General features: G+C 38.2%; 1 protein-coding gene across 2 annotated transcripts in view; it reads right to left on the bottom strand.

Annotated features, from left to right (window-relative positions):
* Positions 1-8,136: 8,136 nt before the first annotated feature.
* LOC743191 (protein CASC2, isoforms 1/2) overlaps positions 8,137-12,255 on the bottom strand; it is a 165,019-nt gene continuing 160,900 nt past the window's right edge. Inside the window, exons 4-5 of one of the 2 annotated variants that reach the window (XR_010147025.1) lie at positions 11,683-11,782; positions 8,137-10,856 (exon numbers count right to left, since the gene is read on the bottom strand). The gene's annotated coding sequence lies outside the window, so the exon portion shown is untranslated. The remainder of the gene's footprint in view (positions 10,857-11,682; positions 11,783-12,255) is intronic. The other variant, XR_010147026.1, reaches the window with a different exon arrangement.

The following is a 12,255-nucleotide window of genomic DNA, read 5'->3' as shown; positions in this document are numbered from 1 at the left end:
TCTAAATAAATAAATAAACTAATAAATAAATAAAAATAAAAATAAATTTAAAAAAAAACCACAAAGGTGCTATGGTCTAAATGTGTCTTCCTGAAATTTATATGTTGAAACCTAATCACCAAAGTGATAGTATTAAAAGGTGGGGGCCTTTGGAGGTAATAAGGTCATAAGGGCTGTACCCTGTGAATGGGACTAATGCTGTTATAAAAGAAGCCCCAGAGAACCTTGTCCCTTCCATCATTTGAGGACACATAGAAAACACTGTCTATGAGGGACGGCCTCTCACCAGACACTGAATCTGCTAGAGCCTTGATTTGGAACTTTCCAGACTCAAGAACTGTGAGCAATACATTTTTATTGTTCATACATTACCCAGTCTAAGGTATTTATTGTAGCATGCTGAATGGACTATGACAAAGGAGAAGGTTGATACTCAAGATGCCTGCCACAGGGTATTCCACACACGATTAGAAGGTAGGCTGCAAATTTGTCACGGCAATTTCTTACATAGTAAAGTTGCTATGATTAAGAGCTCGGCCATTTGCTGACTTGCTTATGGTTTGAATCCTGGCTGATTTCACCAGTGTTATTTGGAGAGAATTACTTAACTTCCCTGTGCCTCAATTTCTTCATCTGTAAGATAGGAATAATGGCTGGGGGAATAAAATTAAATAATGCATGCAAAGCACTTGCCACAAGTCAGTTCTTGCCATGGAAATGTTCGGTATGCAAGGTCTAGAAGGCAAAAAGTAAAGGAAGCTTCAAAGTTATGGTGTGGGAGGGAATTTCAAATGAATGATAAAATCTGGCTAGGGAGTTTAGAAAAGGCTTCATGCGAAGAGTGGCCATTAGAACAATTTGTACACTTGGAGATGGGTGGGAAGATGCTTTTTCCAGCTGGTCTGGTTTTGGGGGAACAGGGACCAGTCTAGTTTGGCTGGAGCATAGAAAACAGAGAGGAAGTGTGTGGGACTAATTGGAAAGACGGGCAAAGCCCACCTGCGGACATCAGGGTGAAGAGGCTAACCCAATTGGCACAAGTGATCGTGTCCTCTGCCCAAGTTCTGACATCTGCATTGGCAATGGCTCTCCCAGGAAGAAGGACATTCCCTGGTCTCTGGAGAAGCCTAAACCAGCCTATGCCCTGCATCTCTGCACTGCTCCACTGCTGTTCCTCCTCCTGTCTGGTGGTTTTCAACCTGCTGTAAATTTTGTGGTTCTGTTTTGATGTATCTCACACCACTCCTCATTGGTAGAAACAGAACTGCCCACTGTTAGGGTTTTACACTTAACTCAGATGTTTTATTCCAAACTTGGAGTTTTACAATCTTGTACTGCATGTCTCTCTACCCCCTCACTTCTTTATCTATATCCAGGGTTATATATGTGACTCTGTGTCTGGTCCCCCGTGACCCCTGGATCATTTCCATGCTGTCTCTGGGATCCACAGGCATTCTAAATCTTATCCTGACCTAATTCGCCTCTTCCTTCTCTGCAGGGCACTGCAATGCGCTCACATAGTACTGCTCTGTATCAGAGATGTGGCAAGCTGCTCTCCCCCAGTCACAAACCATAAAATTAAGAACGTCAAGACTCTCCTGATTAATTTCATTTGTCTGTCTTTAAACCCATTAAAGAAAATGCCTGTTTCAATCATTCTTTTGCAAGCATATTTGTAAATAATACTTAAAAAACACTTCATCTAATTATTCTTACCACAGCTGAATGCTAACAAATTGAAGATGAGATTTATGTTTAGACAGCTTTAAGGTACTAATTTTTTCACAACAATAGGCGCTGCAATTGACAAAATTAAAAAAGAAGATGTAGACCAACAAAAATTAATTTGCACCAGGCTTAATAGTTTCTCTAAGTAAATCAGCCTCTCCTCGGCTGCCTAAGAAAAGCCATAAAAATTTCTGAGAAGAATCTGGAGTTTAGGAGTCCACACTAATTGCTTTCTCTCCCCTTTTACGTCACCTCTTTTCTTGTTCATCTTGACTGCAAGGGGACACGCAGTTTCTATATTCAAAATGCCTTCGGCTCTGCTGGGGTAAGGAAGTCAGGGGGAGGAGGGGGCAGGCCAGGGAACCACATAAATAAATGGGAATTTCTACATGGACATGAGGATTTTCTTCTTCATTTTAAAAAAATGAGAATAAGGCACGAGTATAAATTCCAAAAAGAGCAATTTATTTAAGTCTATCATTTTTGGCAACACAATAGAACGCGCTTTGGGATGAACAGTCACAAATCACTCCCCTTCCCACTGTCTGTTTTCTCCACCATATGTTGTGGAGAATACAATTCACATGCTGAAGCTTCGCCTCCTCTCCATGTGAGAAAGCACATTGTGCTATCAGCGGCCTGGTCACTGAGCCAATGTTTTTTGGAGTGGTGGGGTGGGAATAAAGAGAAAGTAAGGAATACAGCTAACCCTCCAGTCAAAGATTTTTCTTTTTTCTTTTCTTTTCTTTTTTTTCTTTGAGATGGAGTTTCGCTCTGTCACCCAGGCTGGAGTGCAGTGGCGTGATCTTGGCTCACTGCATCCTCCGCCTCCTGTGTTCTAGTGATTCTCCTGCCTCAGCCTCCCAAGTAGCTGGGATTACAGGCGTGTGCCACCACACCTGCCTAATTTTTGTATTTTTAGTAGAGAAGGGGTTTCACTGTGTAGGCCAGGCTGATCTCAAACTCGTGACCTCAGGTGATCTGCCTGCCTTGGCCTCCCAAAGTGCTGGGATTGCAGGTGTGAGCCACCATGCCCAGCCACCAGTCAGAATATTTTTCAAAACCCCAAGAACTTTAAAAATAGTTTACTTGGCAGCAATATGGACTGGCCTGAGCTGGACTGGGTACTTCCGATGATAACTTTCATCAACTCTCAGAACTTCTGAGCAGAAGACAACTTGAGGGGCCACCGAGCGAGCAGGTGGCTTTGATGACCTATCGATCTCTTTCTCAGTTTGCTGTTTTATACAGAGTGGTCGCTCTGCTTCCCCAGAACCAGTGAGATGTGAATCGGAGGTATTTACTTAGTAGAAAACTTAGGTTTTGATATTTGCCCATGCCCCCCATGGACTCTCCTGGTCCTTCCCTGATGGATTGAAATGAGAGAGCAGTCACTGGTGAGATAAATTAAAAGTAACTGCCTGGCATACCAACTATTGCAAACTCATTAGTACTTTGTTGTAACCTAACAAGCTGACACATCGACAAGGCATCTATACACCCAGAGACACACTAAAGCTATACAAGATCCTTCAATACCAGTTTCTTCATCACGACAATGACTGTTGGACGTTCTCTGTGCCATAGCTTTCATAACTCCACATCCATGTACAGGGTACAGATGGCCCTGATGAAACAAGGCTTTCTAGAGACATTCTAAGCTGACTCAGTATGAGGTCAAGTATTTTATTAAGCCCTGCTCTTTCAGATGTTTAAAGAGGAAAAAAAGAAAAAAACCCAACCCTTGTGTTTTCATTTACAGCATGACAATTTTGAAACACTATTTTAACAGTGTTCTAATCAATTACAAAATGAAAGTTAACCTTCATGCGACATTATGAAAAGCAAGAAAAATCTTGGGAGTTTTGAGAATCACAGGTAAAAAACGAGATTTGACTCCTTAAGTTGGCATCAAACTTTTCGTCTTGTCTAAATTAAAGTGAACAGATGTGGAAAAAAGTGAGTCAGGGTTTCCCTATATAATTCCAAACGAGCTTTCAGGTTCTGCTTCCTACGGCCAATTTTAGCCTAAGCTGCCTTATTGCCTAAAATCTGCAACTCGATACTAAAAGCTTGTCAAAATTAAGTGCATGCTTTATAAGTTTACATTTTTACAGTCTAACTGTTTTTCTTTGATATTTGACAGGGACACAGGTTCCCATGTCATCTGGCCTTGCAGTACTTTTAGAACTTTCTCCTGGACCAATCTGAGGGAGCTCAAGGTTGTGGTGAGTTATGGGGCCTTTAAGTTGCCTGCCCAGCAGCCGGCCCTTGGGCCCACACTTGAGGGCTAACACCTGCTGGCTGGACAGAGCAATTAATTTTTTTTAAAAATGCGGTAAGCTGCCAAAAATCAAAGCTAGAGGATAAAAATATAATTTTACCTCTTGAGCTTCCAGGGGTGGCCTTTGATCTCTTCCAATGCTTGTGTGGCAGGAGGCATGGATCTTAAATTTTCCTGCAAAAGAAGCACCTTTGAAAGACACCAAACACCAAACGCTGACTGCTGACTGTCTCTATCCTCCGTCCTATCACTCTCACATAATTACACTGACACCTAACCGAGATAGTCCCTCACAGCAAAAAGACAAATCTACCAAATGTCCCCTTCTTTAAGAAAATTATCATTGGAAGCTCTTAAATTATACCACAGTCCATCCCTCATAAGATCAAATGTTATTTCTCTAAGAGGCGATAGTTGGGTTTTCCAGTTGATGATTATAATGTGGCATTTGTTTCAGAATGCCTGTACATTAAATAGATAACTGAACTTCAAAGAGCTAAATACCAATCATCGGCTGGGGCACGGCCACACATACAGCCTCCCTCCTTCTCCAAACTCTTTGGTAGCCAAGACAAGGTCACTGGTCAGGGTAATTTGCAGGAAAAGTCAATTTCTCAAGTACCGAAGCAGGTGTTGTGGCACTCTATGACAATTTACTGAATCTAAATTGAGGAAGTTGAAAAAAGCAAAGGTCATGATCCACAGGAAGAAAGGAGGAAAGAAAATCTCTTTGACTGTATTTTTAACTCCTTTCAACCAAGATGCACTCACCAACCGAGACAATGAACGCTAAAAATAAATAAATGAAAACTGGAGTAGCTCATTCCAATCAGCAACTTATCTGATTTCTTTCACTAAAGCAGGGGATTTCATGTTTGCTTGAATTCACAAGGAAATAAGCTCAATTCATAGCAGCTAAAGAACAACTCTTCTGCTTGTGAGTGTTTGGGTAGCAAAAATCAAACCAAGATGTCAGAACTTTCTGTCTTTAAATCAAATAATATATATTATATAATACATACTACTTATCATAGAGTATATAGCATAGTTATAGAATAATATATGATAAACATATAGTATATAACCCTGGATATTTTATTTGAAATCCACACATTCCCCATTTCCCCAAAACTAGGGATAGGGAAAACAGTCAAAATGGAAAATACTTTCAAGAAGGGAAAAGAAACATGAACCTTACAATCCATAATGTTGTTGATGTGGCAAGGAGATAATGGGATGTGGAATTAGAAGATTTGAACATGAATTCTAGTTAATCACTAATTAGCTGTGTAATTAGAACAAATCATTTAATCTCTTTCAGTCTCCATTTTCTCATCTGTAAAATTGGAGGTTGTAAGGATTAGATAAACTAATATATGTGGAAGCATTTGGCAAATTAGAAATATTTCATTATCACTGCCAGCCTTTATGGCGTATTTTCCCGAAGGGTGAAATGCATATACCATTGGTATGCATGAGGTTGGGGTAGGCACTGAAAGTTTAAAAAAATGAGTCAGTGTGAAAAAAAGTTAAATAAATAATAGTACAGGTGGAAAAATATTGAAAGTAGCATGCAAAAGATTGACATTTGGGTGACTTCTCCAGATATAAATTCTTCCTGGGAGGAAGGGAAAAGAGATGGAAGCACCAAACTCACTAAGGATGTCTCTAGTACAAAAAAAATTATTTTAAAATGTAGATAAATGGGTTACCTTTTAGTTAAACATTCAACCTAGAAAGAAAAATAAATATATGATTTGCTTGCATGCCAACTTCTCTTATTAAAAAAAAAACTCATGAAAACAACACTGTCCACATAATCCAAAACTGAGTTCTAGCTTGTAAGCTCAATATTTTCAAGCAATATTACATGCAATAAAATTGCATTTAATTGCTTTTCCAGAGTAATCCGAATGTTCCCCCTTGGAATTTATGTCCTCTGTCTAACAAGGGAAGCTCATATAGTGTTTTTGGTCAGAGTGTAATAGCCATAAGTTATCATAAATGTACACTAACCTCCTCATTTTATAGATAGGGAAACATAACTGGAGAAGGGCAGCCATTTGGTGACTCCCCATATGTTGCAGATCTGGAACTAGAACGGGCTTTGGGTCCATAGACTAAGTCCAGGGCCTCTCCTACTTCCTAAATGTCAAGTACTTAATGTCCAAGCAAAGTCAGGAGAAACATTTGACATTTAAATTCCCTCTGTTTATTTATTTATTTTTTTAATTTACTGGTGCTAGTGAAAATCCTGCGTCAAGCACAGAGGGCAACCTTAAAAAGCATTAAGCACTCAGTACATTAAGAATTGAAATATATTACCTTCTTCCAGTCTCATATTCTTATTTGTTCTTAAATTTTATGGTTCTTCTATATTCTTAGTTTAGTTCTGAAGTTACTTTCCCTGTTTCTGTTATCTCCCCTTGAGTATAAAATATACTCTCATGAAGGTGCTTCTTAATATTATCCAGGGTGTTTGTGAACCATCTACATTTATAGGAATATATACATTTTTTTCTTTTTGAGATGGAGTTTCACTCTTGTCGCCCAGGCTGGAGTGTAGTGGTGTGATCTCAGCTCACTGCAACCTCCGCCTCCCAGTTTCAAATGATTCTCCTGCGTCAGCCTCCCAAGTAGCTGGGATTACAGGCGCCTGCCACTATGCCTGGCTAATTTTTTGTATTTTTAGTAGAGACGAGGTTTCGCCATGTTGGGCAGGCTGGTCTGGAACTCCTGACCTCAGGTGATCTGCCCACCTCGGCCTCCCAAAGTGCTGGGATTACAGGCGTGAGCCACCATGCATAGGAATATTTTAATATTTGGTATTGATAACTGAAAATTCAGCATACAAAAACACTTGTCTATAAGGAAAACAATATACATGTTGACACATATTATTACACTTGGAGTATTTAATGCAAAGGTAGTGTGCCTTTTTTTGCTGTTGTTGGTACTCCTTGTTTAGTGAAACATTTTCCAGCAGCCAGTCAAATAAATTGCTGGCAAATGAATAATATTTTAGCCATCAAGAGTCAATGATCATGTTGGCCTCCAGAAACCAAACTCCAAACATGTTGAGAGAAACATTCTCTGCCATGGCAGTCTCAAAACACCCTGGCATTTTACTGATACCTCTGGCACTATGCCTTCCAAAATCAGGCCAGCCCAGAGCCTCGCTTATTTTAAAGTTTCTCTTTTTTATCATTACATTTTAATTTTGAAATAATTTCAGGCATATGAAAAAGCTGCAAAAATAAGACAAAGAGCTTTCATATACCCTTCATCCAAATTTCCAAAATGTCCACATTTTACCACAGTAGCTTTAGCGTACTCTCCTTCTTTTAAAAGACTAATAGATCAATGGGTACATTTTTTTCCTTGAACCATCTGAGAATAAACTGTATGCATTATATCCTTTTACCCCTGAATATTTTAGTGTTGTAGTTCCCCCATATAAGGACATTGTCTTTCATAGCTGCAGTACAAAAATCAAAATCAGGAACTTAGAATCAATATAGCACTGTTACCTAATCTACAGACCTTATCCAGTTTTTCCCAATTGTCCCACTGATTTGGTTTGCAATACTTTTGATACTTCATGTCATCTTCTAAATGCATTGCTCTGCCCTATACATTGGGAATTCTGTAAGCCAGAAGCTCTTGTTCCCATACAAATAGTTCAAATATTTTAAATTAATTAGTTATATAAATTGCTCAGATTGAAGGAATATTCATGTTTAAATTTGTATACCAGACATGTTAACACAACTTCTAGTGACTCACTATGAGTCACGTGATCATGCCCCCAGAGTGTGTTTCATGCTAAAACTGCGAACTTGCCTGAGTGCTTGCGCTTTGTGGAGATGGGGTCCATAGCCATGGAAAGTTAACCATAGATTCTCACCTAAGTGCCCTGGAGAAATTCTCCCAGCATTAGTCTTGATAGCAGGCTTGATTTCCTCTTCTGGCTAATGGGTCACTTGAGATCTTCCCAACACTTCATGATGTGAATTACATGAGATAAAGAAAGCATTAGGACAGGGGCTGGCTTATTAAGTGCCCAATCACTTATAGACATAATTGGTTTTATTAGTTGAATGAACTAACAGTCAAATACACTATGTTTTGCATGAAACAGGATAAAATTTATTTTCAATTTGATTTAAAGTAATTAGCACATTCATTTCCCACAGTTTTTCTAATCAAGCTAAATCCTAGGCCTCCTCATGGAAAAATAAATAAGCGCAATATTATCTTGAAATTTAAAAAGTTAAGACAACACATGAAAGTAACAACAGAGAATAGCGGTAGGAGCTGTATTATTTGTATATTGCCATGGATACTTTACTTACAATGCAATAGAACAATACATCCATACACTTTCTGTCAAATCATATTTCTAATCTTTGTCTAAAGTCTTAATATAGGAACATTTATTGGAGAAATGAAATAAAATTCGAAGGCTCCTTCTTTCCTTCTCTTTCTTTCTCCTTCCTTCCTTCTCTTTCTCTCTCTCTCTTTCTTTCCTCTTCCTTTCTCCTTCTTTCTCTTTCTTCTTGCTTGCTTTCCTCTCTTTCTCCTACCCCCCACCTCAGTCTTTCTTTCTGTCTCCCTCTCACTTACACGAAGGGACACATCTAGCTTAGGAATGTGGCACAGAGCTAATTAGCCAGGCAAATAAATAAATACAGTAGAATACACAAATAAAGGTGGCCACACCTGCAGGCACTCAGGTTGAGTGAGAGGGGCCCAGTCCTTCGCAGGTCACACTGGCCTCTTTTCTACCACCACTGACTGTCCTGTAAGCACAGCTGACACCACTTCGCCTTCAGCAAGAACAGAGCACAGCGTCACAGAAACAGAGGCAGCATTGTCTTCATGTTCACACGGAAACACCGTCCAATGTGCTCTGATCAGCAGCTGCAACATGGCCTTCCCCATGGCGGCAGCTCCAGGGCCTCCCTCGAAAGCCATCTGCCTCATCCTCCAATGGCCACTTTTCTTCCATCAACCTGTCTTCCATAAAATGTCTTATCTTGGTTTTTTAAAACTCTTCAATCCCTCTGGGACTGTGAGAATGCTCACCTTCCCTATTTGTACAAATTGCCTTTAAATGAGAAGTTATTTGGCCTGTGGTGGGCACTGTCACCTGGAGCCAAAAGCTCAATGTGAGCTATGATTAATGAATTATAAAGCCAATTCACTGAGCCATTACATTAGTGGAGCACTGTTGTAAGCAGGAACTAATTCTATGTGGAAATAATCATTCAACCTGAGAAAGGCATTTCCTACCCATTAGAAAATACTACGAAGAGATAATACTTAAAAAAAAAAAATCCACATACTATTGGCCAAAACAAAAGATTATTCAACCTTTGAAAACAAATTTGAATTTTGGCTTAATTATAGGTTTTGCTCTTATAATAAAAGAAATGCTACTTGATTATTTGATTATAAGCAATTTAGTACATGACCAGTTCTTGAAAAAAAAATTTCTTTTAATTAAAATCCCTCAATTTGTGTTTTATTACCAAAAGCCTCCATAGGGGAAAAAATGTTTTTAAGACTATAACACAGGTTTAGGGAAAAATTTTGGTGATTATTGTTCATTTATTTTCCTTATTAAGCTAATTTAATTATCATTGAGACACAAACATTAGCTCCAGTACTGGGCTTCTCACATCTGTTAGTAAAGATTTGATTAGGGCTACACAAATGTGCTAGATTAAACTATCTAGTTGGTGAAATTCAAGCCACCTGGATATTTTAGCAACATCAATAAGAATAATTCTCTTTTTCAAAATCAGTAAATCCAAGCTATATTAAAAAGAATTAATTAATGAGTGCCAGATAGGCAAAACAAACATTTGACAATGAATCATATTATCAAAGGTTTTGAGGGAGATCCCTCTCAGCTTATGTTTAGATGTCAAATTATATTACCAAAACTAAACAATCTGTTAAGATGATGTCTTAATGCAATAAGTCTCTAGTGCCATACGGGGTTTTCTTGATTTTTTTTTAACTTCTTAAACATTGTCAGTGGAAAAAAAGATATCCTGTATTTACCAATGATAATCAAATCATAAGACATTTGCCCCCAAATGTTACCTTGGATATTTCCAAGAGCTGTTAGTCATTGAAATCCTATTTAAGATACTGTTAAAAGTTTAGTTAATGTATCACACATATATCTTGATCTATGCTTCATAGGAGGGACTCAGTAAAGACACGGGTATTGAAATAATTAATATATAAACATTAGGGGTTTCATAAAATATATAAAGAATTCTAGAATTAGAAAGAACTCAAAAAATTATCCAGTCCAGGGCTGGCAAACTTACTCTGTAAATGGGCAGATAGTAAATAACCTAGGCTTTGTGAGCCTGATGGTCTCTGTAACAACTATTCAACTTTGCCCTTGCAGTCATAGACAAGAGTAAACTAATGGGCATGTTTGTGTTTCAATAAAACTTTATTTACAAAGGCAAGTAGCAGATGGAATTTGGCCCACCAGCAGTATATTGATAATCCCTCATGGAACCCAATTTCTGTATTTTAAAAACCGACACCTTCGGCCTCGTGTGGGATGGCAGCTTGCCCAAGGTTAAACAGCAAGTTAAGCAGCAAGTGGCAGAGCTGAAGTTGAATTTGACCCTTCCAGCTTCCAGGGAAGTGCTGGATTCATTGTAATGACACATGGATGGTCGGCTGTGTCCAGATGGAAAGTCTGCCTCAGTCTTAAAGCAGATCCAAAATGCTTCATGCGTTTGATGTCTATAGAATTGTGATGTGTGGATGGCTCCTCACATCTCCAGTGAATAAGTTGCTTTTCAGAGACCTAAGCAGAATCACAAATCATATTTTTTGGGAAAGGAACATGAACATCCTTACAGTTAACTAAGCATGAAAATGCTCGCCTGAAAAGCCACACATGGCTTGCTTCATTAAAGACCATTTCAATCTTGAAAAACTGCATTTCTATTGAATATTTATAACAAATATGATTGAATAAAAAGAATTTAAAGTGGAAAAAATCCTATGTGTTGTGATTCCAAATTAAATCTTATTTTCATGGTTGAGAGTGTTTTGTATTCCCCTGGTTTGCATGGTATAAAGAACCATCTTATTACAACGCCCTTTTCCAGCACCAAATCATAAGACTTTCTAGATTAACACTTGAGTCACCAACATTCATTTTCCAGTGGGGTTTTCCCCTTTCACATAGCTCATTCTTTTCATTTGGAAGGAAGCGGAAGAAACGAGTCCCTAAGCAATCCTAAATGGGGATGTGGGTCTGGGTCTTTCTCTGTGGATATCTGCATGGAAGGGCTTTGTAATCCATGCCCTAAAACTGACAGTCCAGAAAGACATGATTGATGAAAGGGAACTGGATATTTGAGTCAAAATGGACCGTCATTAACTAACTGAACCAAGCAAATGAAATGGAGTTTCCAAGGGGCAGTGGGGCACATTCTTCTTGAAAACATGGGCCCAATGTTCAGGATGTGTTTTACTGAAGGGGGTGGGGGAGTGGTGGGAGCCATTACTTAATGGCTCCCAGCTTGCAAAGGTGAAATAGCCCATACTATATATGTAAATATATATATATATATATATATATATATATATATATATACACTTATACATATATATATAATACACACACATTTTTTTTCTTCAGCAGTTCTGTGTTGATGTTGATTTGCACATCTCTCACTGAACAGATGAGGGTGCATCTTCTCCTGTGTCATGCATTTTCTGGCTCTGAAATCACAAAAATAATACTCATAGATGCAAATAAAATTATGCTACTGTAACTGTTTTCTAGTTTAGTTAGGTATTTTATATCAGCTTAGAAGTAAATTAAGCTGTATCTTTTCCTGCTTTATGTAATCAAACAAAAATGCACAAGATAAAAATCTTACATTTCTGTGAAATTATATTTTCATATATGGGCTTCTTTTTGATCAAAATGGTAGATTTTTAAAATAAATTGTATCATTCTTATAATACTTCATGTTAGAACTTAGCCCATATGTAATATCAAGTACAACTTTAGAATATAATAAAAATCCATATATTATTGAAATATTGGAGCATACAAATGTTTTTAAAATAAAAGTTCAACCTCTGCCCCGCCACCAGCCCCCACACAAAAAAGCTACCATATTGCTTTAGGTCATGGATAACAAAAGCATGAATGATTCAGATGAACACCTTTTGAACTTTTTTCACGA

This window comes from Pan troglodytes, chromosome 8, assembly GCF_028858775.2.
Source record: "Pan troglodytes isolate AG18354 chromosome 8, NHGRI_mPanTro3-v2.0_pri, whole genome shotgun sequence".
NCBI lineage: Eukaryota > Metazoa > Chordata > Mammalia > Primates > Hominidae > Pan > Pan troglodytes.
The sequence above is the reverse complement of the archived record's forward strand: the minus strand, read 5'-3'. Positions and strand labels throughout refer to the sequence as shown.